Raw genomic sequence first — 7,451 nt, 5'->3', positions numbered from 1 at the left:
TCTGGGGTGCAGTGTTCTATATATGACTGTTAGGTCTAGCTCATTTATTATATTTTTCAAGTTCTCTGATTCCTTATCGATATGTCTTATGTTCTATCCGTTGATGAAAGTGGTGTATTGAAGTCTTCATCTGTTATTGTAGAGGTATCTATTTCTCCCTTCAGTTTTGCCAGTGTTTACCTCATATATTTTGGAGTACTGCAGTTAGGTGAGTGGGAAGATTCACATCTCCATTTAATCAAAAGGTCACACCTACAACTGAGTGTGTCACATCCCCATGGAAACAATCCAATCAAAGTTAATATTGAATCAGGCTTAAAGGACATAGCTTTTGTGGGGTACACACTTTTAAACCAGCATATGGGTTTAAAGAAATCATGTATAAAATACAGGATTCACATTAACTACCCTACCGCTGACACCTTGCATTGGTGTGGAACATTTGTTACAACTGATACTAGTACAATTATAAAAATGTACTATCAGCTATAGTCTAGGACTTAATTTAGGGTTCACTATTTGTGTTAGGTAGTGTGCTGGTTTGAGGGTATTATGTACCCCAGAAAAGCCATGTTTAAATCCTGATTTAATCTTGTGGGGGCAGCCATTTCTTTTAATCCTAATCCAATACTGTAGGTTGGAATCTTTTGATTTGATTATCTCCATGGAAATGTGACACACCCAATTGTGGGTGTGAGCTTTTGATTAGATGGAGACATGACTCCACCCATTCCAGGTGGGTCTTGATTAGATTAATAGAGTCTTTAAAAGGGGAAACATTTTGGAGAAAGCTCAGAAATGACAGAGCCAACAGAAACTTCAGAGCAGAGCTTACACAGATGCCAATATTGGAGAACAGAGACACACATGTTTGGAGATGCTTGGAGCTCAGAAGACATTGCCGTGAGATATTAAGCAAACCAGAAGCTGGAGAGAGCCAAGGAAGCCAAGAGATGAAGGCCAGTGTGGGAGAAGCAAAGTGAGGAATCCTCACAGGAACAATGTCTGAAAGCAATGGAGCCGAGGAGAGAGGGATCAGCAGATGCCAGCCATGTGACTTCCCAGCTGACAGAGGTGTTCCTGATTCATCAGCCTTCCTTAAATTAAGGTATCTTTCCCTAGATGCCTTAGTTTGGACATTTTTGTAGGCTAAGAGCTGTAAACTTATAACTTATTAAATACCCTTTTTTAAGAGCCATCCCAGTTCTGGTATATCATATTCCAGCAGCTTGCAAACTAATACAAATACTTCCATGGATTTTTTTTTAATTCTGTTACTGTATATACAATAGAATATTTTCCCTTTTAATCATATTCAAATATATATTTTAGTGCTGTTAATTATGTTCACAATGTTGTACTACCATCACCCTCATACCAAGGCTAGATAGAGACACCACAAGAAAAGAAAACTATAGACCATTATTTCTTATGAATATAGATGCAAAATCCTCAACAAAATACTGGCAAACTGAATCCAACAGCATATTAAAAGAATTATACACCGTGATCAAGTGGGATTTATCCCTGGTATGCAAGAAAATCACATTAACAGAATGAAAGGCAAGAACCACATGATATTCTTAATTGAGGCAAAAAAGGCACTTGATAAAATCCAGTACCCCTTCTTGATTAAAAACACTTAGAACACTAGGAATAGAAGGAAACTTCCTTAGCATGACAAAGAACATATATGAAAATTTCCCTCTAAGATAAGGAACAAAACAAGGATGTCCATCATCACCACTGTTATTCAACATTGTGGTAGAAGTTGTACCCAAGCAATTAGGCAAGAAAAAGAAATAAAAGGCATCCAAATTGGAAAGAAAGAAGTAAAACTTTACCTATTAGCAGATTACATGCTAATTTATATAGGAAAGTCAGGGAAAATCTACAATAAAACTCCTAGAGATAATAAATGAATTCTACCAGTTTTAAGAACTAAGTCTGGAGTCCTTAACCTAGACATAAGGACTCCCATTAATCTGAGGTCAGATCACATTTCCATTCTAATTTCACAATACTATGTTGCATATGAATTTGTTATTTTAATCAGGGTAGAACCCTTTTGTTATTCATAACTCAGTTTAAATGTAATCTCTTCCACTAAATGGGGATTGAAAGCCACAGGAATGCAAAGACTCTGGGGTATTGAACTGGGTTCCAGCCCAAAAGCAAAATGCTTTCACAAAGTCATACTCTTAACTTTCTGGCTCTTGGCCTTGTTTTCACACTGAGGAAGATTAAGGGTTAACAGTAACACCACAAGAAAGATTCTAAGTGGTACAGATGGTGAGAGAGTCTGAATCTATGCTTTCATTTGGGATACAAAGAGAAAATGTAGGCCTGAGAGCTCCTTGGAGGGCAGGAAAAGAGAAATTATAAATGAGAGATCTCTCTGTCACACTGTAGAATGATATTTGCCCATATTCATAGTAAACTTCACTTTGTTCATTTGCTCCCTCAGAGAAAGCCTTTTTAAAAGAGGAAAGACCTAGAAGGTGAAATCACTACCCATAACAGATCTTGTGGGTAAAAATTTATCCCAGAGATTTTGGGTCTGTCACCCTTTTGGCTTGCAGAGTCCTTGTATGTGCCCAACTGCTACTTTGTAGTCTTTTCTACTCAATAATGCCTCCCTGAAGTGAAGCTCTTCACACCCAACACAGTGGCACTGAAGTCAAATCTCTTTGGGTCATCAGTGTAAGAATAAAATAAAGTTTAGCTTTTATACAACATGGCACAGGATGAGAGAAATGGAACTCACTAAACAAAGGGCTGCAAAATGGCTCAGACTGGGTCTTACAGGCATGGAAAGGGGAAGGCCTCTGACACAAGCCTAGAATTGGTGGCAAATCCTTATATAGGTAAAAAAAAAAAACAAGTTTGAATAAGTAATGGCCAGGGTCACTGAGATGTAAAGTGTAATCAAAAGTGGGAACCTTCAGCAGGAAATTTGAATTTGTTAGACTGTCTGGATAGGCTGTAACCTCTGGAGTATCTAATCAGCAAAGAAATGGGGGAGGGACCTGCATACTAAGTTTAGGGTATAAAATGTGTGTCATTTTATTGCTTGTACTCCAACCATATTTTGGTTGTGCACCTATTCTTGCAAGATCATGAATAAATTCTTTTCTTCTCCACAAGTGGGTAAACATTTATTCTTTTTCAGGTATGGCTTTCTTTCTAACATGAGGTACAACCTGGAGGATATTTCCAAATTTCACACTTCTCAGATCTCCAGATGAAACTAGAAAAGATGAGCTGTTTCAGGATCCAGAGTTATATATCTTTGTAATACTCTTAGTAGTTCACTCATTCCTGTTATTTGGCCAAAAATTAGATTTGTGATATAGCAGGCTCTAGACACTGAAGCAGTAGTGTCTCACTCCTTTTCAAAGAATATCCTGAATTCTGGAGGAGGGCTAAGGCAAATTCCCCATACTTCTTCTCTAGCTCTAGTTCTTTAAGGGTCTTCGGAGACCCTTGATCTCATCAGATACTCTGACTTCACTCTTCTTCAGTGTATACATGTTCTCTCCTCCCAAACTGTTTAGTCTCTGTAGAGTCTCTTGGAACTTCTCCTTTAGCTCTCTGGAAAAACTGATCAGATGATTCAGATTGGCATATTCATATTGAAAACATATCCTTCTATTCTCAAAAGGTTCATCTCATTATTTTCATTCAACAACTAGAACCTTAATCTATATTCAGACTTAATTATCTTTTCGAAATTCTGCCCCCTTCCTCAATCATCACCATTCTTTCTTGCACATCAGCTAATATCCTTTTAGCTACTTTAGTTTCTCCTTCAATGTGTTCAATATCTCCTGGAATAACTTCCTGTAATTCACTGCAGCCTCTTCTACTCCATACACCAGGTGATTCTTGTGCTCTTGGGACAGAAAACTTTCTTTTATCCTTCTTGGATCCCATGATGTGTACTTTTATATGATTCACGTTGTCACACAGGTCCCTTAGATTCTGCTCAATTTTTTTCTATTCTTTTTTCTCTGTTCTTCTGATCATTTGATTTTGATTGTTCTGTCTTCTAGAACACTTACTTTTTCTTCTGCTTGTTCAAATCTGCTGTTTTATGCTTCTAGTGTATTTTTATTCTCCGTTATAATGTTTTCATGACCATAATATTGGTTATATTTATTTTTAAACTTTCTAATTCTTCCATATTCTTACACATTTTCTTCTTAATATCATTTAGCTCTAAATCCATATTTAATTCATTTCTATCCATATTTTCCTTAGGCTCCTTGAATTGATTTAAGGGATTTATTTGAACTTTTTTAATTAGTTGTTTTAAAATCTGTGTCTCCTCTGAAGTTTTAATTTGTTCCCTTGACTGGGCCATTTCTTCCTGTTTTTTGGTATGGCTTATAAATTTTTGCTGATTTCTGGGCATCTGATTATTTTGATGTGCTAACTCTGAAAGTCAGTTTTCCCTGTTGCCTAGAGTTTTACTGCAAATTGGCTATGTGTTAAAGTCCTTCTTAAATTTTTTTTCAGCTTACACTGAACCTTTAGAGCAGCCTATGTTTGACGGTTCAGGTTTTCTCAGGTCTTCTGCATCAGTGTCTTGCCCTGACCATGCAGTACACCTTTTAATTCAGCCCTTTTATGTGTTATTTCATCTCCAGGGGGAAACTTCCTTTCCTCTGCTCTTTCTCCAGGAGTTCTAAGCTGTTTTGGTTTTTTGTGTGCAGATTTTTCTCTCCAGCTGTTGTGTTTTGCTCCACTGCTCTACCTCATTTAGTGCCCCCTTTGCATTACACTTTTCAGTCCTGGTGCCCATCCTGCCTTATAACAGCTCAGTTTTCCATTTTTTCCATGAGTACTTCTGCCTCTGGTAACTTCCACATTAGGGACCTTACCCCAGGGACTCAGATGTGGTCAGCATTTAAAAGTACTCATTTTTGTGTGATTTTGAAAACTTTACGTCTGATGCTCCTTCATCCAGGGTATGGACAGATGAATTAAAAAATATGGATTAAAAAATAAATAATAGAGAGGATAAGGAGTAAAATAAATTAGGTAGATTGAAATACTAGTGGTCAATGAGAGGGAGGAGTAAGGGGTATAGGATGTATAGGATTTTTTCTTTTTATTTCTTTTCCGGAGTGATGCAAAAGTTCTAAAAATAATCATGGTGATGACTACATAACTATTTGATGATATTGTGAGCCATTGATTGTACACCATGTATGCACTCTCTGTGTGTATGAAGATTTGTCAATAAAAATATATATATTTTTAAAAGTGCCCATTTTTACATTAGCAATTAGAGGCTGCGTTCGGTGTGCATACTGCTTCACAACAGTTCTGTGGGAAATCTGTTTTGTTTCTGGGGGACCTTTTGTATGCATGCACTTGCCAGCCACTTGGGTTCCACCCTGAGTTTATGTGGCCTTGGGTCCCTGTGCTAGGATGTGTGTGGGGTTCTACCTCATGCTGTGAGTGTCTCTGTGGTCTGTTACCTCAGCAGGAGGTACCTGGGCCAGAGTGCTGCCACTGTGTGATTCTTCAGCCACATAGGACCACGTATCAGGGAGGCGTCCATGCTGGCAAGTTCTAGTCACAGATCTCTTACCTTTGATTTGGTATTTGTGGTTTTTTACTCTTTGATTCAGCATTTGTAGAGTCCTTCTCCAATCTCTGTCATCCTTCAGAGTTCCAAACTAGTGGTGGGATTTGTCCTCTTATTAGCTGTGTGTGAGGGGAGACTTTTCTGGGGGATACCTTTCATCACCATCTTGATGATGTCACTCCATGCATATTTTTATTTATTTAAAGCATAACACAACATACAAACACGAACATTCTTAACATATGAGCATTCCATTCTTGGTATATAATCAGTAACTCACAATATCATTACATAGTTGTATATTCATCACCATGATCATTTCTTAGAACATTTGCATCAATTCAGAAAAAGAAATAAAAAGAAAAAAACTCATACTTACCATAACCCTTACCCCTCCCTCTCATTGACTGTTAGTATTTCCAATTACCCAATATATTTTAGCCTTTCTTTCCCCTATTTTTTTTCTATACCCCTTACCACTCCCTTTCATTGATCACTAGTGTTTCAATCCACTAAATTTATTTTAACATTTGTTCTCCCTATTATTTATTTATTTTTTAATCCCTATGTTTTACTCATCTGTCCATACCATAGATAAAAGGAGCATCAGACACAAGGTTTTCACAACCACACAGTCACATTGAGAAAGCTATATCATTATACAATCATTTTCAAGAGACATGGCTACTGGAACACAGCTCTACATTTTCAGGCACTTCCCTCCAGCCTTTCCAATATACCTTAACTAAAAAGGTGATATCAAATAATGTGTAAGAATAACTTCCAGGATAACCTCTCGACTCTGTTTGGAATCTCTCAGCCATTGACACTTTATTTTGTCTCATTTCTGTCTTCCCCCTTTTGGTAGAGAAGGTTTTCTCAGTCCCTTGATGCTGAGTCTCAGCTCATTCTAGGATTTCTGTCCCACATTGCCAGGGAGGTTTACACCCCTGGGAGTCATGTCCCATGTAGAGAGGGGTAGGGCAGTGAGTTTGCTTGTTGTGTTGGCTGAGAGAGAGAGGCCACATCTGAGTAATGGAAGAGGTTCTCTGGGGGTGACTCTTAGGCCTAATTTTAAGTGGGCTTAGCTTATCCTTTGTGGAAATAAGTTTCATATGAACAAACCCCAAGATTGAGGGCTCAGCCTATTGCTTTGGTTGTTCCCACTGCTTGTGAGAATATCAGGAATTCTCACATGGGGAAGTTGAATTTTCCCTCTTCTCGCCATTCTTTGTAAATACTTTCCTTTTTTTTTTTTTTTTTTTTTTTTACATGGGCAGGCACCGGGAATCGAACCCGGGTCCTCTGGCATGGCAGGCAAGCATTCTTGCCTGCTGAGCCACCGTGGCCTGCCCATTGTAAATACTTTTTTATTTATTTTATTTTATTTTATTTGTAAATACTTTTTTATTCATTGTTCAAATCACTCTGGGATTTATCAGGGCATCACTCTGGACAAATCTACAAAAATCTCTTGCCCTACTCAAGGTTCCATGTACTTATGGTGTTCAGTTAAACTGTCCATATGTTATATTAGGAAATGCACTAGTCAAAATATAAATTTTGTACCAAATAAACATTTTTTGCTTTAGTCTCACCCATAAGTTAAAGTTTTAAAATAGCCACGCATATTTTTTAAAGTAGATATCTATACACCAAAATAGTGAGTGATAATTTCTGGATGGTAGGATTACTGATTTGTATTTTATCATTTTTTGCTTATTTGAATGTGAAAGAATTCTCTACCTAAACCAAAGCTTTGAGCAAAAGCCAGCTACTTCTTTGTTTTAGGAAAAACATTCAGTGGATTTTTGAGTTATGCAAATTTCAAACCAATATCCAATTCTGAAAC

The 7,451-nt window shown here is 37.4% G+C and overlaps 1 pseudogene; it reads right to left on the bottom strand.

The window, feature by feature from the left end:
• Positions 1–3,250: 3,250 nt before the first annotated feature.
• Positions 3,251–5,572, bottom strand: LOC143669808 (putative E3 ubiquitin-protein ligase TRIML2 pseudogene; annotated as a pseudogene).
• Between the last annotated feature and the right edge of the window lie 1,879 nt (positions 5,573–7,451).

This window comes from Tamandua tetradactyla, chromosome 26 (genome assembly GCF_023851605.1).
Source record: "Tamandua tetradactyla isolate mTamTet1 chromosome 26, mTamTet1.pri, whole genome shotgun sequence".
Taxonomy (NCBI): domain Eukaryota; kingdom Metazoa; phylum Chordata; class Mammalia; order Pilosa; family Myrmecophagidae; genus Tamandua; species Tamandua tetradactyla.
The sequence above is the reverse complement of the archived record's forward strand: the minus strand, read 5'-3'. Positions and strand labels throughout refer to the sequence as shown.